The following is an 11,364-nucleotide window of genomic DNA, read 5'->3' on the forward strand; positions in this document are numbered from 1 at the left end:
ACTGCTTTAAACTATATACCTCAATTGTGACTTGAGATTTTATAATAACAAGTAGAGCTATAGCTAAAAAGTTGCAGGTGTTTGTCCCCTCCTGTTTCCCACCATCTCTTAATTAGCATTTAAATACTTCTTTTAAAAGTGATCACTGCTTTGAATTCTCTTATTGAAGGCTATCTGCTTGTATAGCAGTTCTCTAGGGAAATTTCAATTGAGAGGTTTATTATTGACTTGTACTCTTTTATTTCTGGGTTAGATTTCCAAGATTAGAATGCAAGCTCAGACTCCCCTAAATAGTGGGAGAAAAGGCCAGGAGGTGGATGGGGGCTTCTGTATTCAAGGTATTTAATCTTGTGTCATGCAGTTTTTACTTTGTAGTCTCCTTTTTTCTGACAAACACCTTGTCAGATGGGAGATGCCCTTTCTTGAAAGATCATAATAACCCCCTTTTTGCTTTTTCTTACTTTGAGAGTCTCTGATTGCTTTTGTGGTCAATACTGTCTCACCCCCCCCAGTGACTTTGCATGCATTTTGTAACTATATAACAACAGCAGTAGCAGCATTTATACAGCTCTTTAAGGTTTGCAAAGCACTTTATAAATATTACCTTATTTGATCCTCACAAAAAGCTTGTGAGAGATAGGTACTATTATTAAACCCATGTTGAAGATGGGGAAATTGAGGTAGACAGAAGTGACTTGTGACCTACACACAAGTAAAAATCAGTCTGGATTTGAATTCAGGTGACTCTTTACACCTAGTGCACTAACTACTAGATTGTAAGATCCTTGAGAGAAGAATCTTACTCTACCCCCGGAGACATGATAAGTTAATTGGTTGAGTGATTAAACTGGGCCCCAAGTAGTCACAGGGAAATGATAAAGAAAGCAGAGATCTAAAACCAAACCAACGCTATCAGGTACAGAGATCCCTGCCCTCCCTTCTTTCCCCCTCTCCCCCCACCCCAATACTTTCCAAGAAAAAGCAGAATGTGGAGAGCCCATCTTCTGTCCAGCCTGTTTTTGAATGATTATGAAAAGAGTTTCATTTACATCTCAATGGAAACTCTAGACAATCTCAAAGTCTTAGGTCATTTCTTTACAAATATAAGAACTTTATTGTCTATTCAGGAGGACTGACTTCATGTTTTCATTATCCCTTCTTTGTTATCTGTCTATGGGATGACCACTCTTCTACCCTAGGAAAGGAAGGAGGTAAAACTGCCCACACTTAAATAAATAAAGGCTAAATTGGGAGACTACAAGAACCACAGGGATTTTTGGCTCTAGAGGGCTTGCCACAAAGGCTGTAGGGAATCCCTTCCTCCTTCCTAGATTCGCTGATCCTTGGATCTCAGCTCCCCGTTCTGTCCCTCTTGGCTATTTTGTCATTTTGTCAATCAGAAAGCTGGGTCCCAAACTTTAGCTACTTACCCAGATGTGTCCCAGCCTCTGCCTCCTACCAAACTGAGCCCTAAATTCTAGCCTCCTGCCCAGCTGAGCTTCAAACTTTTGCTTCTCATGCTGCCTTCCGCCCAGCTGGGTCCCAAACCTCTCTGCTAAGCCCCAGGCTCTCAGGGCTGGGGGAAGGACAGCCAGGGACCACCAGCTAGTCAATAGCTTAGGTGCAGCTGAGCCCTGTTCTGTGCAGTGTATACATGAGTGGGGTCTAGATGTGATGCAATGCAATGGGGGGATAGGAGTATGAATTGGTGTTGGGCAGCCACATGTTCTCCCTGCCGGGACTTGCTCTTGACTGAACGGAGGCCGGGCAAAGCTTTTCATCTGTCTAACTTAGTCTAATAGCTTTGCTGGAAAAGCTGGCTTTCCAGGAGCCCTCTCTAAATTTTAATGAGCCACCTGTCTCCCGTTACTAAAACCTTTACTAAACCCCATTGAGAGTGAGGGCAGCCCCATTGCCCTCAGAATCCTGCAGTGGCACATGGCTGAGCCCCCTAGTAAATTACCAAGCCCTCGCTAGGGTTGTAAATGTTAATGGGCTCCATGCTGGCGTGCCCTGAGATGGGGACAGGGGACTGTGGGATTCAGAGGTTGCTGCTGCAGGAACAGAGGATCAGGATCACAAAGAGGAGGTTTTCCATTCCCTTAGACACCCTGTATTTAGCAACTGGGGGAGGGGGGATGCCCATCAGAGCAATTCATTCTGACAAGCAAAGGTCAGGGGATAGGGGATTGAGAATTGGAAAGGATTTTAGATGTCATCTAGTCAAATGTTTCCAATTCCAAAGGGGGAATTGAATAGTGACTCAGGATCATACTCATTCAGGAAAAGGAAAAGAATTAGCATTAATCTAGTACCTACTGCATACCAGTTGCTGTGCTAGGTATTTTACAAATACTATCTCATTTGATCCTCAAAACAACCTTGTGAGATAGGTACTATTATTATACTCATTTTACAATTAAGGAATCTGAGGCGGGCAGCAGTCAAGTGATTTGTCTTGATTCACACAGCTAATAAATGTCTGAAGCTGGATTTGAACCCAGGGTTTGATGACTCCAGACTTAGCACTCTATCTGCTATGCCACAAAGTTGCCTAAATATAGATGGGAAAGGCAGAGGCAGAATTTGAACTCAATTGGATCTGAGTTCACTAGACTAGAAGTTTAATGACAGATATATCTACATACTTGGTTTAACACTTTCAGATGAGGAAACTGAACCCAAGAGAAGGAAAATGATTTAGTCAACTTCACACAAGTGATAGAGTAGTAAGGATTTGAAGTCATTTCCTTTCACTGCACATCCAGCACTCTTCAGCACAGTAATACATGTGATGGGCAAGCAACCTATATACCATATAACTGTTGAAGAACTTTGGTAGCTAACATAGTTAATATTTAGATAGCTAATATATCCCTTCCAGTGCTGTACATGTTTCTCATTTAAGATCTGAATTATTTGAGATTTGAATTTGAGTTATTTATTATTTTATAATAACTTTAAATGCTATTGTTACCCTCATTTTACAGATGAGGAAACTGATCCAGGATGAGGTTAAGTGACATTGCTTAGAATCACATAACTAGTAAGTGCTGGAGGCAGGATTTAGACTCAGGTCTTTCAACTTCAAATTCAGTGTTCGGTCCACTATGTCATAGAGCTGCTATATCATTTCAACTCTAGGCAAGTGCTTTCCACTATGATTCTTTCTGGTTCCTCATTTCCTCATTTAGTAATCCTCTAATAAATAGAACAGGTTCCCCTGAGGTTGACTCGCATGATTGCAGTGTTCTGGATCTTAAAATAATAATTCATGAGCCCCCACCAGTGTGTATACCATTCATAACTAGTTGCAACCTACTTTCTTGTGGCTCAGTGGAAGTCCTTAGCTAGGGCTCTGCTATACTTTTAAAAAAAGTTTTATTAAAGCTTTTTATTTTTCAAAACACACGCATGGATAATTCTTCAACATTAACCCTTGCAAAACCTTGTGTTCCAATTCCCCCCCTCCACTGTTTCCCTCACCCCCTCTCCTAGATGGCAAGTAGTCCAATATATGTTAAACATAGCAGAAATATATGTTAAATCCAATATGTGTATACATATTTGTACAATTACCTTGCTCCACAAGAGAAATCAAATCAAAACGGAAAAAAAAATGAGAAAGAAAATAAAATGCAAACAAACAACAAAAAGAGTGAAATTGCTATGTTGTGAACCACATTCAGTTTCCATAGTCTTCTCTCTGGGTGTAGATGTATCTCTTCATCACAAGATCATTGGAACTGGTCTGAATCATCTCATTGTTGAGAAGAGCCATGTCCATCAGAATTGATTATCATGTAATCTTGTTGTTACTGTGTATAAGGATCTCCTAGTTCTGCTCATTTCACTTAGCATCAGTTCATGTAAATCTATCCAGGCCTCTCTGAAATCATATTGCTCATTGTTTCTTACAGAACAATAATATTCCATAACATTCATATACCATAACTTATTGAGCCATTCTCCAACTGATGGGCATCCACTCAGTTTTCAGTTTCTTGCCACTACAAAAAGGGCATTTTTGCACATGTGGGTCTCTTTCCCTCCTTTAAGATCTCTTTGGGATATGGGCCCAGTAGAAACACTGCTGAATCAAAGGGCATACACAGTTTGATAACTATTTGAGCATAGTTCCAAACTGCTCTCCAGAATGGCTAGATCATTCACAGTTCCACCAACAATGTATCAGTGTCCCAGTTTTCCCACATCCCCTCCATCATTCGTCATTATCTTTTCCTGTCATCTTAGCCAATCTGAGAAGTGTATAACAGTAAGAACGGTATCCTGTTTCTTCACATCCATTCATGGTTTCCCATTGTACTTGCCCTCTCCCAAACAGGATACAAGTTCTCTTCTTGACTTTGTCTACACAGATGGAAGTTCAGTAAGCACTACCTTTGAATTTCCCTCTCAAGCTACATACAAAGTTCCTAAGTCACATTATTGCCAAAGGGGCTGTGGAAGAAAGAGAAATTTGCTCTATTCATTTTTATCTCCCCTGTTTCTTTCAAATATAGTTTATGGATCCAATTTATTCTATAGGTATTATATAACTGATTGAGACACAGAATATACTAATGTCCAATTAATTGAGAACGAATAAACAGGAAAATGCTGAGAGTAGTGGAGAGGTGCATAGTGGGGCAAACAACCTACAACCTATGACCAACTAAATACCCTGAAGAATAAGAGCCAAAGATGTCATCAGAGAATGTATAATAGGAAGAAAGGCTGGGCTGGTTGTGTGATCGCATCAAGGTGGTACCAATGGATAGCCAGAGTGCTCTTTGCCATCCTTGGGATGTCAGAAGAAAAAAAAGGCACCAAGTATGTGATGGGGATCCCCTGATGTGTGGGAAAGTAGTGACCACAAAACAATCAGAGTAAGAAAAAACAGAAAGGGGTTTGTTACAATCTTGAGAGAAAAGGCATCTCCCACCTGACAAAGTATCAGTAAAAAAGAGTACAAAGTAAAAACTGCAAAATACAAGATTAAATAACTGAATACAGAAGCCCCCACCTCTTCCATTGTTTGGGGAAGTTTTGGGCTTACCTTCTACTTGTGGAAATCTATTCCAGAAATAAAAAGAATAAATTGCCTTTAAAAGAGGTACTTAAGGGGCAGGTAGATGGCACCTGAAGTCAGGAGGACCTGAGTTCAAATTTGGCCTCAGATACATAATACTTCCTAGCTGTGTGACTCTGGGCAAGTCACTTAACCCCAATTGCCTCAGGGGGAAAAAAAAGGTACTTAGATGCTAATTAAGAGGTGGTGGGAAACAGGAAGGGACAAACACCTGCAACTTTTTTTTTTAGCTATAGTTCTACTTGTTATTATAAAGTCTCAAGTCAAAATTAAGGTATAGTTTAAGGCTGTATTCTCATGAGAGTGTCTTCATTCAGTTAATTCCACATACTGGGTTGAATTTAGGCAAGGTCATATACAGAAGTTATACAGGATGCACAAAGATGGAGTATTTGCATTGTTGAAGAGACCTCACAAAGCTATCACAGATCCATTTGAATGTATTGGAGTATGGCCATCCAAGGCCATGGTTCAATCATGAGTCTGTTGTAAGTCAGAGAGGAGTAAAGAGTAGAATTGAGGTTTGAACCTAGGTCCTCTGACTCAAAAGTCATCAATTGTTCCACTGCCCCATTCCATCCCTTCTCTTACACAACTCTGATCATATCCTGCCATGATATCTGTATGAGGGGGAAAATTGGAATTATTCCCCATCTATAAAGGGCTGAGTTGATGCACTGAGGTCGGAGGACCGAGCACTTAAGGCTAATTACTGATTGGACAATACTCTATTAGCATATGCTTGGAAAGGGGCCCTTCCCACTATTCTATGCTGGTTCAATCTTTTAGTGTATACAGAGAATTGTGGGAAGCAGGGGATGTGGGAGGGGTGGAATAAGACAAGCCAGACTCACTTTGGCAGTAACAGAGGAAAAGAAAGTTTGCAGAGATCCTGTGTCCATTCCCTTCACTTCTCCCCCTAAAGACCAAGAATAAAGACCAAGGACTTTTGCTTATCCTGACTCTGGTTGATTCTAAGGCATCCAGGCTGCTAACATGGTCTTCACACCCATCCTTGTTGATAACCATGATCTCTCATTCCCTCAACTTTGCCCCCTAACACTAGCTGTGTTCCCTACCAATAGCTCTATGTCAGAACTCTTGGTCTTTCTGAAGTATTTGGCACAAATGATTAACTCCTCTTCTTCTTTATAATTATGGAGTAGTATGGAAAAAGAGAGAAAATAATAATGATGGTAATAGTAGTGATGTAATAGGACTCTGTGTCTCCCTGATCTTTCTGGAGGGTGGGCCATCTGGCCTGGGGAAATTCCACTGGAATCTCCCAGCTCTGAGAAAGCTACCTGGTTCCCACAGGAATCTCCCACTTTTTAATTGATCTGGGAATTACTTTGGTCTGGGAAACAATCATTATCCTTTATTGATTTGGAAATCAGCCTCTAATCACTCCCTAGCCCTAAACCATTGAAGGCTAAATAAAAAACAAGATTCTGTACCCAATCCTTTGCTGTCTTCCTAATCAGGAAGCAGCCCACTGAGGAAATAGTTTCCTAGTGAAAACAACGTCCCCTCCCCCCCCCTTTTTTTTTTGCCAAAAACCTCACTTACACATTGGGACTGTGAATTCTTTTGCAAAAACCTGTGACACCAGCCTGGGGACCCAATCATTGTTAGGATATCTCTCACCCCTCAACAGGTCACCTGGGTGGTACAGTGCATAGAACATCAGTCCTGGAGTCAGGAGGGCTCCTCTTCCTGAATTCAAATCTGGCCTCAGACACTAGCTATGTGATCCTGGCCACTTCATCCTGTTTGCCTCAGTTTCCTCATCTGCAAAATAAGCTAGAGAAAGAAATGGCAAACTTCTCCAGTATTTTTGCTAACTTCCCCCCACCCAAAAAAAAAAAACAACCAAAAAACAAACCCAAATGGGATCACAAAGAGTGAGATGCAATTAAAATTACTCAATAACAACAACAAATATAGCATTTAAAATGTTTCAAAGTGCTTTGTGGATATTCATTTATTTGATTCTTACAACCTGGTAAGGTTGATGCTATCAATACTCCCATTTTCCTGAGGAGGAAACTGAGACTAAGTGAGATTTAAGTCATCCATCCATCTAATAAGTGTTTGAAGTAGGGTTTAAATTTAATTTTCCTTTTCCCAGGTCGAGTACTCTAACCATCACCAGGTAACAGCATTTCTTTGAGCCTCGATTTCCTAACCTGCTATTTTCCTTTTTCTCTTTGGATTACTGACATCTAGACATGGAGTGACAAAACGACCAGGACTTTGATTCTACTGCTCTACGTGACACATATGCAGAGAAATAAATGCAAGGCAAATTGTGGATAAGTGCATTCATTAGAGAGGTGAAAAGTTAAGTGTTATGTGAGGTCCAAACATGAAAGCTGCTTAGTGAAAGAAGAACAGTGAAAACTTCTTGGGGGAGCTGGCATTTGAGTAGGGCTTTTAAAGGACGGGAAGGAATTCGGCCGGCCAAGAGGGACATTCCAGAGAAGACATTCCAGGCATACAAATGATGGAGCAAAGGCGTGGAGGGTGGAGGGGGGCAGGCTGAGTGCTCGACATATTGGGGAGACAGGGAGTGGTTCAGTTTGCTTGGAGTGAGGATGCTCTGAGGGAGGAGCAGCAGAGAAGGCTGGAGAGATCTGCTGGCACTGGATAGCTGTCTTCCCCCTTACCCATGTACCACTCTAGTTCAGATTCTTATCCCCTATTTCCTGGTTTATTTCATTAACTTCCTCATGCTTCTCCCTGCTTTCTCTTCTGCAATTTATTATCTCTTGCTTATGTTAATAACCAACTATCGAATTAGGACCAGAATTTTTCAGAGGTCTTTAGGTTGTTCAGCATTGTTGATGGATGAGATTACCCAAATCCCCAGAGTACGTGCCTTTCTATCCTGGGTGGGAGACCTCACCCAACTAGAGAACTTGACAAAGAATTTAATCTAATCTCCGTGAAATCCAGCCCAGAGTGTTCTAGTCAGGCAGGTCTGAGTGATCAAAGGAACATTCCCCAGTTCCACATTGGAATAGGTCCACCTCTCATTATAATATTCATATTGCTTCATTTCTTGTTAACCAGTCAGAATCAATTGCCATCCTCAGGAGCTCCCACTCCTCCAAGAGGGCATATGAGTGCTGAAGGGGTCTTTAGAATTTGAGAGTGTCACTGACTTCTTTTATTAATAATGATTGTTCCCATGACTAATAAAATGATTAACTACCCAGAAACTATGTCTCTAGAACTTTTTATATGTCACACTTTTCCATATAGCCTTCAAATTGATATTTAATACATAGATCTGGCCATGTCACCACCCTGCTTGAGAAACTCTAGTGTCCCTCTCACTTCTATAATAAAATGCCCACTCTCCTGTTTGGACTTTTAAAAAACCATCCTAGTAGGGGCAGCTAGTTGGTGTAGTGTATAGAGCACTAGCGTTGAAATCAGGAGAACTTGAATTCTGATCTGACCTCAGACATTTAACACTTCCTGGCCATATAACCCTGGGCAAGTCATTTAACCCCCATTTTTTTTTTTTTGCCTCAGGGAAAAAAAATCATATTTTTCTTGTCCAGCATGACAAATATGGAAAGTTTTGATGAATTGCACATGTTTAAAATTGCACATGTTTAACCTCTATCAGATTGCTTGCTGTCTTGGGGAAGGAGGAGGGAGGAAAATTTGGATTGCAAAGTTTTGGAAAAGAGAAAACAATTTTTACCTGTATTTGGAAAAATAAAATACTATTTTAAGGGGGTAGCTAGGTGGTGCAGTGGATAGAGCACTAGCTTTGAATTCAGGAGGACCCAAGTTCAAATCTGGTCTCAGACATTTAACACTGCCTAGCTGTGTGACCCTGGGCAAGTCACTTAACCTCAGCCTCAAAAAAAAAAAAAAAAAAAAAAAACTATTTAAAAAACGCATTGTAATCTGTCTCTACTTTTCTTATTTTTTTTTCCTGCCATTATTTTCCTTAAAACCTTCTATCTTCTTCCAGTCAAACTGGCTTCCTAGTACAAGACCAGTCATCTCTGGCCTCCATGCTTTTGAATAGTCCCTCATCTCTGGGAAGTTCTCTCTTGTCACTCCATCCTCTCCGAATGGCTAGCTTCCAGCAAAGCTTGGATTGCCACCAATTATACCAAGGCCTTTCCTGATCTTCCCAGTTGTTACTGTTCTTCTCATCCCTACACGGTTATTTTGTAGCAGCATTGTATATATTTCATATTTATTTATCGCCATTCATGTATCCTTCAGTGAAATGTTAGTATCTTAAGGCAGAGACTTGCAATTCTTTGGTCATTGGGTTCTTAGTACATAGCAAAATGCCTTCTGTGGAGGAGGCAATTAATAAATGCTATTGAATTAAATTGAATTGAGAGCCTTTAATACCAGGCAAAAGAGTCTTGACTTTAATCAATAGGCAATAGAGAAACACTGAAGATTTTAAAGGAAAGGGATGATCTGCTCAGAACTAGACATAAAAAAAGGTAGCAGAAGTATGAGCAATTGATTGCAAGACAGAGAGAGCAGGGTTGAGAAGGCCCATAAGGAGGTGATTATAAAAGTCTCTAAAAGTTTAACCATGAGGCATGGTGGAGTCCATGCTGGCCCTCCAGTCGGGAAGATTTGAATTCAAATCCAACCTCAGATGCTTATTATCTGTGTGATCCTGAGAGTCAGTTAATCTCAATTTGAGTCAGTTTCTTCATCTATAAAATGAACTGGAGAAGAAAAAAGAAAATCTCTCCAAGAAAATCTCCCAAGATGGAGCCATGGAGTGTAGGATACAATTAAATGATAATGATGTAATAGGACTCAGTGTCCCCCTGATTTGGGGGGGAGTGGGGATGGGGGTGGATTCTACTCCCTCCCCACCAAAATTTAGAGGATCATAAATTAATAAATAATAATTAACAATTTAATAAAATTTTATTTTAATAATTTAAATAATAATTAATAAAATAAGGCACAGTTTTTGGCTTATAGTAAACTTTTTTTGTTGTTGTTCTCAAAATCCTGAATCTCAACCCCTCCTGGCTCTGGGAAAACTACCTGGTTCCTACGGGAAACTTCCACCTCCAATAGATCTAGAAATCACTTTGGCCTGGGAAACAATCACCACCTTTATTGATTTGAAAATTAGTCCCTCCATTGCTCCCTAGCCCCAAGCTAAAGAAGGCTAAATAAAATCAAGACTATATCCCAATCTTTGCTATCTTCCAAATCAGGAAATGGCCCACCACGAGAGCTGCTCAGTGAAAATAAGCCCATTTTTTGCCAAATCTCATTTGCAAACTGGGATTGTGAATCACTAGCCTGGAGACCCCCATTGCTGTTAGGGTATCTCACCCCTCAACAATAACAGCATCATGAAAGTTCAATTTTTATGAGATCAAAGAACTGAAAATGAAAGAGATATCTCTTTTAGGGACAAATTGTAATACAATGAATATAGGCAGAAGTGTGCTAGTAAATATTTAACAACTGTCTCTCCCCGCCACAAAATCCAAACAAATGTGAAAACCTGAATGCTCGTACTTTTGTAAATTTAATCAGTATTATTAATATTTTTCCTTCAAATTCTTTAAACTAGACAACAAAACAATAAATCAAGCTCTATTTGTAGTGTTTTGGTGATTCCTGAAGTGTAAACGCTCACACTGAAAATTTAATAATCAGCTCTCACAAGAGTCAATAAGTCATCACCACTATACCACTGATGTAATGGAAATTATTATCAGGTAAAGAATTAAGAATATGAAAAATCCAGAGAAGAATGGGCCATTCTCTTGGACCAGGAAAACAATATGTGCATTGACTATAATCATGTAAAGGAAAAGAACATAAAAGAAAAAAACTAAAAGTGAATATTGTAAAATTCTAATAACTTAGCTTGGCCCCTAACAAAAAAATGAATAAATGGAAAACCATTTTGAAGTGCTTACCATGTGTCGAGTTCTGTTCAACACTGAGGATTTTGTTATTGTTCAGTTGCATCTGACTCTTCATGACATTTTGGGATTTTCTTGGCAAAGGTGATGGAGTGGTTTGCTATTTTCTTCTTCAGCTCATTTTATGGTTAGGGAAACTGAAGCAAAAAGGGTTAAATGCTTTACCCAGTCAGAAGCCTTTTATAGATGTAGAAATTTGGACTCAGATTTAATGACTAGTTTATCCATTAGACTTTCAACAATCAGAGACCAGGGACTGTTTTTTGTTTTTCTTTGTATACCTAGTGCTTGGCACAGTTCTAGAAACAGTAAGTGCTTAAT

The sequence above is a fragment of the Sminthopsis crassicaudata genome, chromosome 1, assembly GCF_048593235.1.
Source record: "Sminthopsis crassicaudata isolate SCR6 chromosome 1, ASM4859323v1, whole genome shotgun sequence".
Lineage (NCBI taxonomy): Eukaryota > Metazoa > Chordata > Mammalia > Dasyuromorphia > Dasyuridae > Sminthopsis > Sminthopsis crassicaudata.